The sequence below is a fragment of the Nicotiana tabacum genome, chromosome 23 (assembly GCF_000715075.1).
Source record: "Nicotiana tabacum cultivar K326 chromosome 23, ASM71507v2, whole genome shotgun sequence".
NCBI lineage: Eukaryota > Viridiplantae > Streptophyta > Magnoliopsida > Solanales > Solanaceae > Nicotiana > Nicotiana tabacum.
The window spans coordinates 13,737,256-13,758,101 of NC_134102.1; positions in this window are offsets into that span (position 1 = coordinate 13,737,256).

Genomic DNA, 20,846 nt, shown 5'->3' on the forward strand with positions numbered 1-20,846 from the left:
GGCTCTCTTCTTTGGGTTGGTCTCATCCATCAATGATTACCAGTCAAATGGCTTCTTCGGTTTCACCTTGGTGTTGAATGATCTCGGCTCTACCTTTGCATCGGTGAGGTACTCTGTGATAGTGTTGGGATAAGGGTAGGCCGAGCTAGCCTGTTGTGTTATCAATGAAATGTTGGCTAACATCACGGCACCCATATTAATTGGGTACCTGACCATGATAGAAGCCACAAGAATAGCCCGAGGGAGAGGTAGATGAGTCTCTTTCTGGCACAGATCAAGTCTGCTGCAAACAAAGTTTTGTCACCCCTTCGCCTCGAAGCTCAATGTGTTCCACTTAATGGGAACTCCGGCGGTAATCCATGGTGGTGGCGGCCTCGGTGGTGCTAGAATCTCAGCCATCCAAGGTCGGACTTTTACTTCATTGCACATTTTTCCAGATACTCCTTTGGCTCCAAGTCCTCAAATCCCAAGTACATGTTTAGCGTATGCTGATCAAACCTCACCTTGAGGTTGCGTACTTTGGTCACCTTGATGTGAGAAACATTTGCGTAGAACTCTCAAACGAGGTACTCCTTGGCATCCTCAACTCTCTCCATAAACCACATCCAAACCTTTCTTGCTCTGAACTGCCTCAAGATCGCCGGGTTGCATTAATCTAAATCCTTCAATAGGAACTGCCGCTCAAGTGTCAAGGATCGCACTGGCCACCACATACGAAAATGAGTTAAGGCCTCCAAGCTGACAAACCTATCCTCCCAGATCTCCTTCTTCTTTAATCTCTCCACACTTGTGGATGTACCATATCCCCCTCTACCATCATCAGGGATATCCTGTTCCGTCTGTGTCTCTTTGGCTGGTGTAGCTACTGGGTCAGAGGTCTGGATAGCACTCTCTAACCCCTCGAAGGTGCTGTGAGATGAAGAGGGCTCATCCCTGAGCTGGTATCTCCCCTGTGGACTCGACTGTGTGGTTGGTTGCTCCTCCTGAATAGAGGCTAAGTTGCCCTCTGAAGCTTCCCTAGGCGAGACATAGGAACTAGACTCTAAGAGGTCTATAACTCTCCCTATGCCTGATGTGGCTTTATTTTTATGGTCTTAGGCTGGCCAAAGGGTAAGGTACCTCTACCTTGAGTCCTACAATATTCACCTTTTCCCTTTGAGGCGTCGCCTCGGCCTCGCGATCGAACCATTGTCTGTATCAAAGCAAAGAAGATTGCTAGTTGCAAATCATCATTCAACATATTCAGGACTTAGGTAGGCAAGAGAGAAACATGGGGACATAGCGGGATTATGATAAAAACACAGGTTTTGCAGGTATTGGGTTTTGCAGTCCGCAAAATTTTGATGTGCGGCCCCAGAAAGAAAGTACGGTCCACACAATTGCAAGGGCTGCCGCACTTCAGACTCTCAAAGTTCAGGGGCTCTAAAGACAGTGTGATGGCCGATTTGCGGCCACAGGAAACATTTGCGGTCCGCATATTTTAAATTTCGTCCGCAGATCACTTGCTTTACAAAGTTGCACAGATCTACTAATCTGCGGACCGCACAAATTCAAGTGCGGACGCAGATTTTAAAATTTACATACAATCACATTTTTTCTACTTAGAATGTTTTTTCAATTTCTTGCACAAACATACATGGCAACATGGTAAACACATAAAATTTAACTAACCCAATCCCATTAGAGCATGTATTATGTTTATCCAGTTCAGATCTACCCCACATGGACACATGGATAAACTCTAATAACAGATGACCTAAAAAGAAACTAAACTTCTAAAAATTAAACTAACACAAAAATTTAACAGGAATTGAAGCATACCAGATAGAGTGAGTGCAATTGGTGAATAATCATAGGTGATTGTGTGTGGGGATAGTTAAAATCTCTCAAGAAAATCAACCGAGCAGTAATTTTTGGTAAGAGAGTGAAAAGTGTAAAATGATATCTATTCTCCTATTTATACCAAGTGATTGAAAAAGGGAAAAGAGTTAAGTACGGCCGCACATTTTCATGTGCGATCCGCATATTTTCATGTACGACTACAGATTTCACGAGCGGTCGCAGATCGGCCTCCGCACTAACAAGCTCAAACTTCAAAGAGTTAACATTTTGACACTTTTTTAATATTTCAAATGTGTGGTCCGCATGAGAAATGTGCGGCCGCGAATCCCTTCTACTGTGGCACACATAATTGTGCGGTCCGCACAAATAAAGTGCGGTCTGCAGATCATTTGAACACTTAGCAAGATTTTTGTTCACCTTTCTTGCAAGTCACACTTATCCATGTAGCACATTCAAATCAAGTTAGAATACAAATAACACCTAACTGCAAAAGAAAAATAAAAAATAACATGGGTTGCCTCCCAAGAAGCATCTGATTTAACGTCGCGGCACGACGTAAAATGCCCTCAAGTGAAGTGAATGACCGCCACCACATTGCTATCTCCAACCTTGCCCAAGTAGTGGTTCACCCGGTGACCATTCACTCAAAATACTTTATTATATTTGTTCTTCAAGTCTAATGCACCAAAAGATGTTACACCAACAATTTCAAAAGGACCACTCCACTTGGATTTTAGCTTCCCGGGAAACATTCTCAACCTTGAGTTAAACAACAATACAGGATCACCTATCTTGAACTCTTCGTTCCAAATGTATTTGTCATGAAGATATTTTATCTTTTCTTTGTACAAGGACAAACTCGCATAAGCATGGTACCGAAACTCATCCAATTCATTCAAATGTGCAGCCCTCAAGTTAGCGGCTACATCCCAATCAAGATTCAACTTCTTTGGAGCCCACATTGCCTTGTTCTCTAGTTCCACTGGAAGATGACAAGATTTTCCGAACACCAATCGGTATGGCGACATTCCGGTAGGTATTTTGTAAGTTGTCTGATACGCCCATAACACATCATCAAGCTTCTTGGACCAATCCGTCCGATTAGCATTCACGATTTTAGACAAGATACTCTTTATTTCCCGATTGGAGACTTCCACTTGCCCACTAGCTTGTGGGTGATAGGGAGTCGTGACTTTGCGAGTAACACCATACTTTCTAAGTAAAGTGTCAAAAGTTTTGTGGCAAAAGTGTGACCCCCATCGCTTATGATTGCACGTGGAGTACCAAACCTTGTGAAGATATTCTTCTTCAAGAAGTCCACTACACTTCTCGCCTCATTGTTGAGTAAAGCGACGGCCTCAACCCATTTGGACACATAATCCACCGCAACCAAGATGTAGGTATTTCTACAAGAACTCACAAAAGGGCCCATGAAATGAATGCCCCAAACATCGAAAATATCAATCTCCAAGATGGTTGTGAGAGGCATTTCATTTTTCTTTGAGATTCCACCGGCCCGTTGATATTCATCACATCTTCTCACCAACTCGCTAGAATCCTTGTAAAGAGTAGGCCAATAGAAATCACAACTAAGCACTTTTGCTGCCGTTCTTGCTCCACCATGATGACCACCATGTGGCAAAGAATAACAAGAACCAAGAATATCACCTTGCTCTTCTTCTGGTACACACCTACTAATCACCCCATCCGTACAAATCCGGAAAAGGCATGATTCATCCCAATAATAATCTTGACAATCCCTTTTGAGATTCTTCTTTTGGCTTGAAGAGAACTCATCCGGAATGATTCCAAATACAAGAAAATTTTCTAAGTCCGCGAACCATGGCACCTCTTTAATTACAATTGCCAAAAGTTGCTCATCGGGGAAGGGGTCATTGATTTCAAGGCCATCATGCGGCCTCCCCTCCTCCTCCAAACGAGATAAGTGATTCGCCACTTGGTTTTCACTACCTTTCTTATCTTGGATGTCAATATCAATTTTTTGTAAAAAGAGTACCCATCTCATCAACCGAGCTTTGGAGTCCTTTTTTCTCATAAGATAGCGAAATGACGCATGATCCGTATGGACAATAATTTTTGCGCCCATCAAGTACGGGCGTAACTTCTCAATTGCAAACACAATAGCAAGGAGCTCTTTCTCCGTAATGGTATAGTTGACTTGTGAACTATTTATGGTCTTACTAGCATAGTAGACCAGATGAAAAATATTGTTGATACGTTGCCCCAAAATAGCCCCAACCGCTACGTCACTTGCATCACACATAAGTTCAAAAGGCACACTCCAATTTGGAGCGGTGATGATAGGAGTAGTTATCAACTTGAGCTTGAACAATTCAAAAGCTCACATGCACTCATCATTGAAATTAAAGTTGGCATCCTTTTCAAGAATCTTGCACAACGGGTTCACTACTTTAGAAAAATCATTGATAAGGTTCCCGTAAAAACTCGCATGGCCTAAGAAACTCCGCACACCCTTCACCGAAGTTGGGGGTGAAAGCTTAGAAATCACCTCAATCTTTGCCTTGTCAACTTCAATCACATTCCTTGAGATTTTATGGCCAAGGACAATACCTTCATCAACCATGAAATGACATTTATCTCAATTGAGTACCAAATTGGTTTCTTCACATCTAGCCAACACTTTGTCCAAATTTGCAAGACAATCATCAAAAGAATCCCCAACCACCAATAAATCATCCATGAAAACTTTAAGGTAGTCTTCCACCATGTCTGTAAAAATAGCCATCATACACCATTGAAAAGTCGCTCATGCATTGCACAAACTAAATGGCATCCGCTTGAAAGAAAAAGTGCCACAGGGACATGTAAAGGTTGTTTTATCTTGATCTTTCGGAGTAATGAGAATTTGGTTGTAGCCCGAGTACCCATCAAGAAAATAATAGAAAGAACAGCCGGCCAATCTATCGAGCATTTGATCTAAGAAAGGAAGTGGAAAGTGATCCTTTCTTGTTACTTTATTGAGCTTGCGATAATCCATACACACCTTCCAACCGGTCACCGTTCTTGTAGGAATCAATTCATTCTTGTCATTGGTGACCACCATCATGACCCCTTCTTTGGGACACATTGAACCAGAGAAGTCCATGAACTATCGGAGATGGGGAAGATAACCCCGACATCCAGCCACTTGATAATCTCCTTCTTAACAACTTCTTGCATAGCCTTATTGAGTCTTCTTTGATGTTCAATAGATAGTTTAGCACCATCCTCCAACTTGATCTTATGCATGCAAAAGGCGGGGCTTATATCTTTAATATTCACCAAGGTCCACCCAATAACCTTCTTCCTATTTTGTAGCACCCAATGTGGAATCTACCTGCACGTTAGTCAAACAAGAGGAAAGGACATCCGATAAAGTTGAACAAGGGCCAAAATATTTATACCGAAGATGTGGAGGCAATGGCTTCAACTCCAAAGTAGGTGGCTCTTCAATAGAAGGCTTTGTAGGATGAGTCTTCTTATTTTCAAGATCCAAGATCAATTTACAGGGTGCATAGTTATACGACCCCATTCCTTGCAAAGAGTTCACACATTCCATGAAGCCATCCATCTCGGCATCGCCAAAGTTGAGCAAGATGGCCTCCAACATGTCACCAACATTGATTGTAGCACTTGTATCATCAAAAATGACATCAGTCACTAAATCCACAAGAGAACACACCTCATTGCTATTTGGTTGTCTCGTGGACTTACACACATGGAATACCACTTTTTTATCACCAACCTGGAAAGTGAGTTATACGACTTTAATATCACAAAAAGCCTTACTCGTAGCAAGGAAAGGTCTCCTAAGAATAATTGACACCTCATAATTAACCTCACAATCTAGAATGACAAAATCCGCCGGAAGAATGAATTTATCAACCCGGACCAAAATATCTTCAATCACACCCAACAACCTTTTCATGGTACGATCAGCCATTTGCAATCTCATCGAAGTGGGTCTTGGTTTCCCAATTCCCAAAGTCTTGAAAATCACATCAAATTTATACTTGCCCCAAGATCACAAAGAGGTTTAGTAAACTCCGCACTTCCAATTGTACAAGAAATTATGAAAGCACCGGGATCCTCCAACTTAGGAGCTATTGAATGGACAATTGCACTCACTTGATGAGTGACTTTTATGGTCTCAAAATTCATTGATCGCTTCTTTGTCACAAGATATTTCATAAACTTTGCATAATCAGGCATTTGTTCCAAAGCTTCGACCAATGTGACATTGATTCAAAGACTCTTCATCATTTGAATGAACATCTTGAATTGATTCTCAACATTTTTCTTGGAAAGTATTTGAGGGTATAGAGGTGGAGGCTTAGGCAATGGTGCCTTTGACTTTTGTAATACCGGCTCTGGTATGTCAATAATGTGTTCCCTAGACGAGTTTAACTCCTCTTGAGTCTCTTCCAGACTATCATCAATATCAATCCGAACTTCCTCATTAGGTTGAACAACATTGTTCGGGATCTCTTCTTCTTGCATCACTTGATCATTATCAACAAGTCGCCTTCCACTTGAGGTGGGTACATTCCCTCATCTTCCACTTCTTGTGATAACCGCCATAGCATGCCCCGTATTGTTACCATCATTTGGGTTCACCACTATATCACTTGGTAATGCACCCTTAAGACGAGAATTTAGAGCTTGAGAGACTTCCCCATATGAACTTCTAGATTTAGGATTGATGTGTTGTGTGAGGCAAGTAGGGCATCTGAATCGACATTCTTTTCCATTATTTGTTTGAACATATTCTTAATACGTCCCATATCATTGTTTGAAGAACTTGACCCATGGGAAGGATAAGAAGGTGGTTGCTCGGTTGTTGATACATTGGGGGACTTTGAAAACCCAACCCCCGGTTGCGTTGATTGTTACTCCAACCACCTTGGTTGTTGCCTCCCCAATTTCCTTGGTTGTCTCCACTCCAATTTCCTTGATTGTTGTTTCCACTCTAATTTCCTTGATTATTGTTATTATGCCAATTCTATTAATTGTTAGAATTCCAATTGCCATGACTATTTTGTGGCCGCCATTGTTGTTGGTTTGGGCCTTGGAAATTATTTCTTTGCCCTTGAAAATTATTCACATATTGCACTTCCTCCTCTTGCTCATTATAAGAATCATCTTGATCAAAACCACCATCGTCTTGCACATAGTTCTCCACTCGAGTTTGCACTTGTGGACCCTTAGTCCTCTTCTTGTTCACCAAAACATTCACTCCCTCCATAGCATGAACTTGCTTAGGGGCTTGCACTTGACTAAGTTGAGCTTTTGCTAGTTGATTCATGGTAGTGGTCAATTCGGCAATGGCTTGCCCATGGTCAAGCAATTCTTTATGGAGGTGGATCATGTTCGGATCACATTATGGAACATTGGCCCGGGATTTCCAAGCCGACAATGTTTTTGCCATCTCATCTAAGGTTTCACACGTCTCCGCATAAAGCGTAGTCATAAAGTTTCCACTGGCTAGTTGATTCACTATACATTGGTTGGTTGGGTTAATCCCACGATAAAAAGTTTATTGTATTATGTTTTTCGTCATATCGTTGTTGGGACATTCCTTAACCATTGTTCTATAGCCCTCCCATATCTCGTGTAGTGGTTCATTCAGCTCTTTCTTGTAAGCCAAGATCTCATCTCAAAGTGTAGCCATGTGCCAGAGAGAGAAAAACTTAGCAATGAACTTTTCCGCCAACTCATCCCAAGTATGAATTAAATGGTTCGAAAATCGCTCCAACCAATCTAAAGCTTTCCCCCGTAGAGAGAAGGGAAAAATCCTTAGCGTCAATGAATCAACGGAAACATTAGTTTGCTTGCTCCCCCAACATGTATCCACAAAGCCCTTCAAATGCTTGTAAGCATTCTGAGTTGGTGTACCGGTAAAGAAACCCTGTTGCTCAAGCAGAATGAGCATCACATTTGTGATTTGAAAGTTTCTCGCCCTAATACGGGGAGGGACTATTTCACTCGCACAACATTCGTTGGGCAATACCCGGTGTGGAGCCGCTCGTGGTGGAGGCATGGGTGGAATGGGAACATTGTCATGAGCTACCCGACCTCTATGATTGGCTTGTGGCTCTTGAGGTACCTATTCTACTTGTTCCTCCTCGCTGTCCAGTTCCCCCAAAGGCAAATTTCTGAGCTCATTGTTCGCCATGTTTAATTTCTTAAACAAATTGGTAACACGGAAGGGAAATAAGATATTCTAAAAACACATTCAAATATGTAGATAACACCATTTTAACTCCCCGGCAATGACGCACAAATTGATCCACGTCTAATCCGTACTCAATAGTGAGTGAAAACGGTCATTGGAATAATAGTACCCAATAAGAGTCGGGGTCGATTTCCATAGGGATTTTAATATGGGTGTTCAGGTGTACACTTGATGAGAGTAAATTAAATAACTCAATTGAGCTTCCAAACAAGGGATTTTGTTTTCTCCTTCTAAATTAACACTAACAATTGTAAACTAATGAGAAGAAACTAGAATGCGAGTAATTGTTTTTGTTGTTATTACCAAATGGTTAAAAGGCCTAGGGATGTAACCTTCACCTAGGTGTTCGCCTAATGAGTTAAGCACGTTAACACTTGTTTTATTAATCGGGATGTATTATATCTCTCAACTCGTTACCCACTCAATACCTCTCGGTCATAGAGTGATTTTGCTCAATTTGGCTTCCTCAAGACCAAATGGGTATCAAGCTAAGTAGTTGATATGAGCTCAAGTCGGGTTTTTTCTATCTCTAGTTCAAACTCTTTAACTAGGCTAGTCAAATCCTTAACTAGCCCAATTTCTTATTAGCCACGTTTTCATAGACTAGGTCCCTTTTTCTCAAGTAAAGACCAAGTCAAAAAATCATGAATCAATATTTGCAACCATTAATTCTATAATTAAAGCATGAACAAGGCTAAATAACAAACACCCAATCATAAACAAGCATTAAATTAAATACCCATAACGTTTACACACTAGGGTTGGATCACAACCCTGGTAAAAGTCTAGCTACACATAGTAGAAAATGAAGAAAATAAAGAAGAAATACTAATTAAACCCATAATATAAGATTAAAATGATAAACTATGATGTTTTTATCCCAAAAGTATCACAAATTTTCTAAAATAGAAAACTACAACGGCTACAACTGCTAGAACTTCAAAACTTGACCTAAAAATGTGATTCCCGTCTATTTATAGTGGCCCAAAATTTTCTAACAAAAGTGCCCCTCGAGAGGTTCTGCGATTGCACAATTCCATGTGCGGTCCGCATATTTCTTGAGTTTGCAAGGGACTGGATTCTGCAGCCGCACAATTTGGTTTGCGGCTGCGATTTAGATTCTGCGGCCGCACAATTCATGTGTGGTCCGCACTTCAGGCAAGGCTTCAACTCTTGGTCAGTTTCACACTCTCTGAATTTTTGAATTCTTGTCAGTACGGACCATGTTCTGCGGCCGCACAAATTGTGTGCGGTCCGCACTTCTGCTTCAAGTAGTGCTGGGATTCTTCATTAGTTCTACGGTCAGCACTTGCTTCTACGGACCGCACTTCTAGTATGGTGTGCCCTTTCTTGCCATGTGAGTCGGAACACTCCTTTATTAGTCAGATTTCTTCATATAAGCCCAAATTTCCAACATTCCTACAATTTGCACACTTTTATTAGTTTTGGGAACATAAATTAATACTTTCAAACTGAAACAAAAGTAAAAAGGTACTAATAAGTGGTCAAAATCCACACTTATCAGCAGCCACAACAACATGATGGGTGTTTTGAGTGTGGGTGTACAGATCACATTAGGAGGTTCTGTCCGAGATTGTTGAGCAACATACCACAATAGAGTTCTCGTGCCATGGTCCTGGCACCGGTTGCTCTATCGCCCTCTCAACCAGCTAGAGGTAGTGGCCAGACAACCAGAGGTGGAGGTCAAGTCGGTAGAGGAGGAGGCCAGCCAGTGAGAGGCCGTCAGAGATACGTAGGCCAGAGTGGTGGGGGCCAGCCCCAATTTTATTCTTTCCCAGCAAAACTTGAGGCCGAGTCATCTGACGCCATTATCATAGGTATTGTTCTAGTTTTCCATATAGATGCTTCAATTCTATTTGATCTGGGCTCTACTTATTCCTATGTGTCATCCTAGTTTGCCTCTATATTTGGATATATCTCATGATTCTGAGTTCTCCAGTATATGTGTCCATGCCTGTGGAAGATTCTATTGTTGTAGATCGTGTCTATCGCTCGTGTGTGATTACCATTAGGAGTCTTGAGACTAGTGTAGATCCCCTACTTCTTGATATGGTAGACTTTCATGTTATCTTGGGTATGGATTGTTTGTCACCTTATCATGCCATATTAGATTATCACGCCAAGATGGTGACCTAACCTATACCAGGGTTGCCTCGATTAGAGTGGAGAGAGACTCCTGGCCATTCTACCAGCAAGGTCATTTCTTATATCAAGGCTCGACGTATGGTCGAGAAGGGATGTCTAGCTTATCTGGCCTATATTTGTGATTCTAGTGTGGAGGTTCCTTCCATGGATTCAGTACTAGTTGTGCGTGAGTTTCCAGAGGTATTTCCTGCAGATCTGTCGGGGATGCCACTCAATAGAGATATTGACTTCTGTATCGATTTGGCTCCGGGCACTTAGCTCATTTCTATTCTAACCATACAGTGTGGCTCCGCTGGAGTTGAAGGAACTAAAGGATCAGTTGCAGATGTGCTTGATAAGGGATTCATTAGACCTAGTGTCTTGCCTTGGGGTGGCCCCTGTTGTTCGTGAAGAAGAAGGATGGCTCGATGAGGATACGTATAGATTATCGACAGTTAAATAAGGTCACTATCAAGAACAAGTATCCTTTGCCGAGGATTGATGACTTATTTGATCAGCTTCAAGGTGCCAAGGTGTTTTCAAAGATTGATTTGAGGTCTGTCTATCATCAGTTGAAGATTAGGGCATCGAATGTCCCTAAGACGGCTTTTCGAACTCGGTATGGGTATTATGAGTTCCTAGTGATGTCATTTGGGCTGACAAATGCCCATCAACATTTATGGATTTGATGAACCGGGTATTAAAGCCCTATTTGGATTCTTTTGTGATCATATTTATTTATGATATCTTGATCTACTCCTGCAATCGAGAGGAGCATGAGCAGCATCTTTGGATTGTACTTTAGACTCTGAGAGATAGTTATATGCCAAGTTTTCAAAGTGCGAGTTTTGGTTAGACTTAGTCACCTTTTTGGGGCATGGCATATCGTCATAGGGCATAAAAGTGGATCCTAAGAAGATTGAGGCACTTCAGAACTGGCCTAGACCTACTTCAGCTATAGAGGTTCGGAGTTTCCTAGGTTTGGCGAGTTATTATCGCCAGTTCGTGGAGGGGTATCCATCCATAGAAGCCCCATTGACTAGGTTGACCCAGAATAGTGCTCCATTCAGGTGGTCAGATGAGTGTGAGTTGAGCTTTCTAAAGCTCAAGACTGCTTTGACTACGGTGTCAGTGTTGGTGTTACCCACATGTTCAGGATCTTACACGGTGTATTGTGATGCATCTTGTATTGGGCTTGGTGCAGTATTGATGCAGGAAGGCAGGGTGATTGCATATGAGTCGTGGCAATTGAAGGTTCTTGAGTTAATTACCTTGTTCAGGACTTAGAGTTGGCAGCCATTGTTCATGCGCTGAAAAATTGGAGGCACTATCTTTACGGCGTGTCGTGTGTGGTATTCACGGATCATCGGAGTCTACAATATTTTTTTCAAGCAAAAGGATCTCAACTTCAGGCATAGGAGGTGGTTGGAGTTGTTGAAAGACTATGATATCACCATTTTGTATCATTCGGGGAAAGCCAATGTGGTGGCCGATGCCTTGAGAAGAAAGGTCGTGAGTATGGGTAGCCTTGCATATATTCTAGTTGGTGAGAGGCCGCTGGCATCAGATGTTCAAGCTTTGGCCAATCTGTTCGTGAGGTTAGATGTTTTGGAGCCCTGTCGTATTCTAGTTTGCACGGTCTCTCGGTCTTCTTTGTATGTGCGCATCAGAGAGCGTCACTATGATAACCCCCATTTGCTTGTCCTTAAGGACACAGTGTGACACGGAGGTGCCAAGCAGGTTACTGTTGGTGATGATGGGGTGTTTCAGATGCATGGCCGTATTTGTGTGCCCAATGTGGATGGGCTTCGTGGGTTGTTTCTTGAGGAGGCCCACAATTCCCGGTATTCCATTCATCCGGGTGCCGCCAAGATGTATCAGGATTTGTGGAAGCATTATTGGTGGAAGAGTATGAAGAAGGATATAGTTGCATATGTAGCTCGGTGTCTGAATTGTCAGCAAGTAAAGTACTAGCATCAGAGACTTGTAGGTTTGCTTCAGAGGCTTGATATTCCTGAGTAGAAGTGAGAGCGTATTACCATGGATTTTGTTGTTGGGCTCCCATGGACTCATAAGAAAATCTGATGTAGTATGGGTCATTGTGGATAGGTTGTCCAAGTCGGCACATTTCATTCTAGTGGCAGTTACCTATTGTTCAAAGAGGTTAGCTGAGATCTACATCCGCGAGATCGTTCGTCTTCACGGTGTGCCCGTGTTCATCATTTCTGATCGAGGTACGTAGTTCACCTCACATTTCTAGAGGCCGTACAATGTGAGTTAGGAACACGTGTTGAGTTGAGTACAGAATTTCACCCCCAGATAGACGGACAATTCGAGCGCACCATTCAAATATTTGAGGATATGCTTCGCGCTTGCATTATGGATTTCAGGGGTTCTTGGGATCAGTTCTTGCCGCTTGCGGAGTTTGCTTACAACAACAGCTACCAGTCGAGTATTCAGATGGCTCCCTATGAGGCATTGTACGGGAGTCAATGTCGTTCTCTAGTTGGGTGGTTTGAGCCGGGAAAGGCTCGATTGTTGGGTACCGATTTGGTTTAGGATGCCTTGGACAAGGTCAAGATGATTCAGGATCGACTTAGCATAGCTCAATCTAGACAGAAGAGTTATTCCGATCGTAGAGTTCACGATGTTGCATTCATGGTTTGAGAGAGGGTATTGCTCCGGGTTTCACCCATGAAGGGTGTGATGAGGTTCGGAAAGAAGGGTAAGTTGAGCCCTAGGTATATCAGACCTTTTGAGATTCTAGAGAGAGTGAGTGAGGTGGCCGACAGGCTTGCATTGCCACCCAGTTTATCAGCAGTCCATCTGGTGTTCCATGTGTCCATACTCCGGAAGTATCATGGTGATCCGTCCCATGTGTTAGATTTCAGCTCAGTCCAATTGGACAAGGATTTGACTTATGAGGAGGAGCCAGTGGCTATTCTAGCTCGGCAGGAAGTTGAGGTTTAAGAGTTATCCTTCAGTTAGAGTACAGTGGAGAGGTCAGCCGATCGAGACAACCACGTGGGAGTCCGAGTCTAACATGCGGAGTAGATACCCACACCTTTTCACCAGTCCAGGTACCTTTCTATCTTGGTTCGAGGACGAACGTTTGTTTTAGAGGTGGAGAATGTGATGACCCGATAGGTCACTTTGAGTTTTTGCCTTCATTACTGTATTTTGAGACCTTGAATAGCTCCATTTAGCGTTCCTCGAATTGTGTGCTCAGTCCGAGTCTTTTTTCGAAAAATTTATTGGTGAAAATTTTGACAAAAAATGTGAATTTGTGTCTTTGAAATGACTTGAGTTGACCACGGTCAATATTTTGTATAAACGGACCCGGATTCGTGTGTTTGACGATCCCGCTAGATCCGTATCGTGATTTGGGTCTTGGGCGTATGCCCTAATTTTAATTCGGTAGTCCCTAGATTGTTTTAACTCATTTTGCCGAAAACTAGCCTTTTTGAAAGTTAAAGAATCTCAAGGTTTGACCAAAAGTTGACTTCTTAGCTAACGGGTTCGGATTTTAATGTTAAAACTTGGAATAGTTCTGTATTGCTATTTGAAACTTGTCTGCAAAATTTGGTCCAATTCGGAATTGATTAACATGATTCGGATGCTTAAACGCGATTCTTGTGTTCGTGAGTTTCACTTTGAAATTTCATTCATTTTATGGTTCGATTTATAGATTTAGATATTATTATGGTGATTTGATCATGAGATCGAGTTCATATGATGTTACTATACTTGTGTGCATGTTTGGATTGGAGCCCGAGAGGCTCGGGTGAGTTTCGAACGTGTTTCAGATGAGTTTGGTTAAGGTTGGACTAGCTGGTGCACCGCTATTGCTTGTGTTGGACTGCAGATCTCGCAGTTGCAATCACCTCATCGCATTTGCGAGCACGGGCTGGGGACTAGGGTTCTCGCATTTGCGAGGAAAGAGTCGCATTTGCGATGCTATGTAGGGTTGGGCATCCTTCGCATTTGCGAAGAGTTTTGTTGCGTTTGCAAAGGAGGGCAGTTTGCATTTGCGATCAATTTGTCGTAATTGAGACTTCTAGCTTCTGAGGCATGGTTCTCATTTGCAACATGTGCTTCACATTTACACTCTTCGCAATTGCGAACAAGATATCGCAATTGCAACATCCGCAGCTGGGTAAAAGAGGGAGAAAATGGGACTTAGCTCATTTCTCATATTTTCTCAACCCTAAACACCCTAGAGGCTTTTTTCCCAAGAGATTTTCTTTCTAAATTCATTGGTAAGTAAGTTTAATCTACTTCTTTTTAATTATCCATTGCATTTCATAAGATTTCAACATCAAATTTAAGATTTTCAAGGTAAAAATTAGGGATTTGGGTAGAATTAGGGATTTTTGTAATTTTGGAGATTTAGACCTCGAATTGAGGTCGAATTGTGAAATAAATTACATAACCGGGCTCGAAGGGGAATGTATAATCAGATTTTAGTCCGAATCTTGGTTTTGACCAAGCGAACCCGGGGGTTGACGTTTTCAAAAATGATCTAACTTTCATTTGTGGGTAGTTTCTAAAACTTAATTTGAATTGTTTGGCCAATAAATTACTAGATTTGGTTAGTTTGGAGGCTTGTTCAAACGGCAAGGCTGTGGCTGAGTGATTGCTTGAGTTGCGGAGCGAGGTAAGTATTGAGTCTAACCTTGAATTGAGGGAATTAGGAACCCTTGAACTATATATTATGTGAATTACTGTATATACGCTGTCAAAATAATTATTTCCATGCTTTCTCGTATTTCATGAATTATCTTATTCCATGTCTTAACGGTTACATGCCTTAATTGCTTTTTATGCCGTAACTTGTTACTTGTCATTAATTATTTTTGTATTGAAATGTTCGTTCCTTCCATGACTCCATGATTAATTACTACTTGCCTTAATTGTCTTACATGTACATTTTAGCTGTCATATATTTGGCTTGTATTATTGCTTTTGTATTAATTGTAGTATTTCTCGATTTGGTAGGGGGTTCCTTTATTGCTTTGCTTTCATATTCTTTAATCGTAGAGATTCTTGTGAATCAAGTTGTTGGATTGATTACATTTATTGAATTTGTTTATGGATCGGGTTATATGCTGCAATGGTATTGATATGGTGGAATAAGGGAGGATTTTGATATTGATACGGTGGAATCGGGTTGCGCGCTGCAATAAATTTTATATGTGATTATGATATCGATACAGTGGAATAAGGGAGTATTTTGATATTGATACAGTGGGATCAGGTCGCACGCCACAACGAATTTTATATGTGATTCTTTGATATTGATGTGTTGAAATAAGGGAAGATTGTGTGTGTACGGTGGGATCGGGTTGCGCGCCGCAACGGATCATGTGTTTTGTATTCGTTATTGTTATTGTGTTGATTTCTAGTGTTGTTACATGAAATTGCGAGATCGGTTATTCCGGGTTCTTTGATTACAAGAATTGAATTCTTTTTCATAAGTCAATTGCCTTACGTTTCCCCTTTTCCTTTGTTGTTGTTGTTGTTGTTGTTGTTGTTGTTGTTGTTGTTGTTGTTGTTGTTGTTATTATTATTATTATTATTATTATTATTATTATTATTATTATTATTATTATTATTATTATTATTATTATTATTATTATTATTATTATTAACCCGCATTAGCCTCGTCACTACTTCATCGAGGTTAGGCTCGACACTTACAGAGTACATGGGGTCGGTTGTACTCATACTACACTTTGCACTTCTTGTGCAGATCTTGGAGTCGGTCCTAGTGGCGGTCAGTAGATTGCTCGGATCCGGTGCTTGACGGAGACTTGAGGTACAACTGCACGACGTTCGCAGCCTTGAAGTCCCCTTCTACATTATTGTAGCTGTTTATTTCATATCAGACATTTATACTTTCATTGAGACTGTTATTTGTAGTACTTTAGTCGCTCGTCTACTTGTGACACCAGTTGTGTGATTGTGTCTGGTTATCGTTGTTATTTTAGTTTATTTACTCTATTTCAGTTTATTCATCTTATTGGTTCTCATTTAATTTGAATTGTTAAAAATAGCTAATAACTATATCTAACGTTGGCTTGCCTAGCAAGTGAAATGTTAGGCGTCATCATAGTCTCGAGGGTGGGAATTCCGAGTCGTGATAGTCTTCCTCGGGTGACCATAGTTCTTTCTTCACATTATCTTTATTACAACAAGGATTTCTCCTTTCTCTACCCAATTAGTTACATCGGACTTAGATAAACGTGTCATAAGTTCAACAAAGAACATTTATGAGATGTGAAAAGAAGGAATTTAAACATTAATCAAAATGATAGACTATAGTGTTGCTTTGTCCCTCTATTTTTCTGAAATGATCGAGATAGTAAAATATATTACTCCAATTTATAAGAAGGAATCATCAATATTAATATAACTTCTGGAATGGAACAAACTAAATGTGTAGGATGGGGACCCACAGAATTGTAGGTAAATATATGTACATGATTTTATGTTTTTCAAATATATATATAAGATCTTGTCGGTAAGAGCAAGAAGCAGATGATAGCAAAGTTATAAGGCATATAACAACATTTTTTATCAGACATCCATATTCTACAGCAAAAAATAAACTTAACTACAGCTTTTCTTTTTTCATGACATGCTTTAGCGATCTTTTTTCCCCCTTGTTCGTTTCAACGGTTTGTTTAAATTCCTATTTTGTAAAATTTTACATATTTAATTGTCTAAATAAATCAAAATATTCAATTTATGTTCAATCTAGCTAAGGCTAATATTGCACTGAAATATTGTTTTAGAAATAAATCTAGTATAAGCAATGATGTTATTACTCATCGTTGGCCAAGAACAATTGTGAATACACGTTCTTTTTCTTAAAAGTATTAGGGAATATTAATTAAAATTTACATGTTAAATGCGTTTACCATCAAGATTCAAATAGTTGTATGCTTATATTTGATGGTTACATTAATAGCTGTAATGATGCATTAAAATATCCGTGACTTTAAAATCTTGGATTCGCCTTGGCAGAAGTCTTCAGCGCCCAACCCACCAATTAGAAGATTGATGGAAAAATGATATTGTATAGTCACTCTCAAAATAAAAGTCGAAAAAATATATATTTTTTGTATATATATACATTCTATATGTTATATAGAAAAATTATATAAATTTTATATACTTTTTTGGCTACTAAATATAAATAGTTTCTGACGCGGGTTAAAAGTGAAAAACAAAACCCAAGATTGGTGCAATTTTGACAAGGTTAGAAGACTGCTTATGTATTCGGCCTATGCTAAATTATAAATATGCCAAAAAAGGGGGGGAAATCCACGACAGTATGTTTTAGACTTTTCTCATCACGAGTCATCAAGCACGAGGTCTTAGGTTGACTATAGAGTTGGCATATTCCATGTTTTGACATTTTGGTCAAGGCTCAAGATCAAGGCCAGCAGTTATATTTTTTGGTTTTTCAGTCGATGTTTGTATTTTTTTTTTTTTTAGCTATGAACTCCGTCGCTAATTTACATTAAATCGTCCGTAACTAACAAAATATTTTAATAACATATCCCTAATCTATCACTAAATAAACTTAGGGACAAAATTTTTTGTTTAGGTACAGAATTTGTCTGTCGTTGCTAATTCCTATTTTTTTTTTTTAGTAGTGAAGGTTGCGTAGATGCATGATAGATAAGTAGATCTAACATTGATAGAGATATTTGATGCTTACATCATTCATGATGTTTGCACCTCTGATTATTTTAATACTGATCGAGTAGACTTTCAAGTGGATACAGGTGACAAAATTCCAGACTTCAAATATGTGGTTTACATATCAATTCAAAAGTCCATAATTATAATTTGAATGACTGCCCAAAACCTATATTACTCCTATGTTCGACTGGAAGAGGAAACCCTTGCATGTCAATATACTCATAGCTTTTGGATTGAACAAATCACAACACATAGTAAAAATAATATGAGTTTAAATTTATGCATCGGTGCAAAAGATATTTACACAATCAAATTATTCATAAGATAAATATAAGATAATTACAAGTAAATCGTTATATAAAAATTAATTATTAACCTAATAAGAATAGTAACGAACCTTCAAAAGCATGACGGACCATCCGTCCTTTGCTAATATGTCAAATGTATAATTGCTAAGCTTTCTTAAACTAAAACATTGTAAATTGTTAGTGCGAGGGCTAAATTGACTAATTTTTAGTGTGAATTCGGAGATAGATTCTTTGAGTCTTTAAACTAAAATTCACATATTTAGAAACTACATATAAAGTATTATAAGCCATTGTAGCTAACAATTTAAAATATTTAAAAAATATTTGCGAAAAATATAGTCAAACAAAACTTTATTTGACTCTCTAAATAATAAAAGGTTTATTCTTTTTGAAACGGATGAAGCGTATTCTTACCATCGACTATCAATATTGTGGTTAATTAGTAATATATATGTCAATCTTTTTTTGAAACCCACTTATACAAAACCCAGCATTGGTTACTCCATTTGGATGATCTAGAGGCTGATAAAATACACCTACTTCTTGACCAAGGTTTTCTTCCTTCTTTTCTTTTTTAATTAGTGGGCCTTTGGACATAAGAATTGTAAAATTTTAAAATAGGGGAAATTTTTTTTTAAGTGAAAATGGTATTTAAAATTTAGAGTTGTGTTTGGACATGAATATAATTTTGGGTTGTTTTTAAAGTTTTGTGAGTGATTTGAGTGAAAATTTTGAAAAACAGTTTTTTGGAGTTTTTCAAATTTTCAAAAATTTCCAAAAATGCATCTTCAAATGAAAATTGAAAATTTTATGAACAAACGCTGATTTCGAAAAAAAAGTAATTTTTTTTTGGAAAAAAGGAAAAAAAATTCTTATGTCCAAATAGCGGCGGCAAATGGGCTGGTTGAGTTGGATTTGGACGGATTGCAAAATGGGTAGAACAAAAACGGGTTGCAACCCAACCCGTCCATTTTTATACGGGTAAAATGTGGGTTGGGTAAAATATGGGTTGGATAAAAAGTGGGTTTGACCCATTTTTGTACTTTGTCTAAAACCATTTTATTTTTACTCTACTTTAACTCTCTGCTCTATTATTGTTTACAAGTTCTTAGAAGAAGATCAAATTGTGTTTCAATTTCTCATTATCTGTATTTCAAATTGTGTTTCAATTCCTCATTATCTCAGAAATGTGCTAATTAAGCCCCTTCTATTAGTGCTTGAACTTTTCAAATAGAACTTCATTATAATGGCTACAAAAAGGTTCTTTTAAACATCTTATTTAAGCCCAAGAATTTTATGGTTCGCATGGAAAACTTTTAACCCTGTTATAATTTAAAAAATTAGCCTAATAAAATGCATTAGCAATCTGTTTCATTGATTAATAAATTTGTAATAATTTACTATTGAGAATTTTGTAATTCTTGGCAAAGAATGGTGCCATTTTTTGCAAGATTTCCATGGGTAAATGGTTTAACTACTTTTCTCTAAAATTCTGTTTCAGGAAAATACTTAACTTAATTTTTTCTTTAATTTTTAATTTTTTTATAAGAAAGTAAAACATACTTCACTTAATTAGTACTATTAGTACTACATAGAACGTCAAGAAAAGTTTTTTTTATCTATAACTTTTTCACCAAAAAAGAAATTTACGGCCATTTCTTGGGATCAACTTATCAAATTTCTATCACAAAACAAAACGAAATAATCAATGTCAAATTAAATGTAAATTTAGACAATTTGAAGGTAGAAAACATGAACCAGTTTATCTATATTTGGGTGAAGGAATATCAAATAATCTTGAGCTCATTACTTGATTGCATGCTGTAATGACCCAACCGGTCATTTTAACTTTTAGAACTTCGTTCCCTAAAATAAAACTTTTCGTAGGTGCTTGTAATTATTTATAACTTGCGGGGATGGTTGGTTCGGGATTTGGAAGTGTTTGGGGTGAAACCGAAACATTTGGTTCCTTAAGTTGGCCTTAAAGTGCTAAGTTTGACTTCGGTCAACATTTTAAGAAAACGATCTCGGAATAGAATTTTGATGATTCCAACAGCTCCGTATGGTAATTATTTACTTAGAAACGTATTCGGAATTTTATTTGGAAGTCCGTAGTTAAATTAGGCTTGAAATGGCTAAAAATAAGAATTTAAGTTTGGAAGTTTGAACGATGAGTTGACTTTTTGATACCGGAGTCGGAATCCAGTTTCAAAAATTTTTATAGCTCCATTATGTCATTTATGACTTGTGTGTAAAATTTGAGGTCAATCGGAGTTGATTTGATAGGTTCCGACATCGAATGTAGAAGTTGAAAACTCTTATTTTCATTTAAGCTTGAATTGGGGTATGATTCGTGGTTTTATCATTGTTTGATGTGATTTAGAAGTTCGACTAAGTTCGTATGATATTTTAGGACTTGTTGGTATATTTTGTTGAGGTCCCGAGGGCCTCGGGTGAGTTTCGGATGGTTAACGGATCAAAAATTGGAGTTAAAAAGCTGGTGCAATTTTTCCTCTTCTGTTGGACATTTTGGGCTGTGATCGAGCCCAGCTATCGAGCCAGATATCGAGCCCAGGTATCGA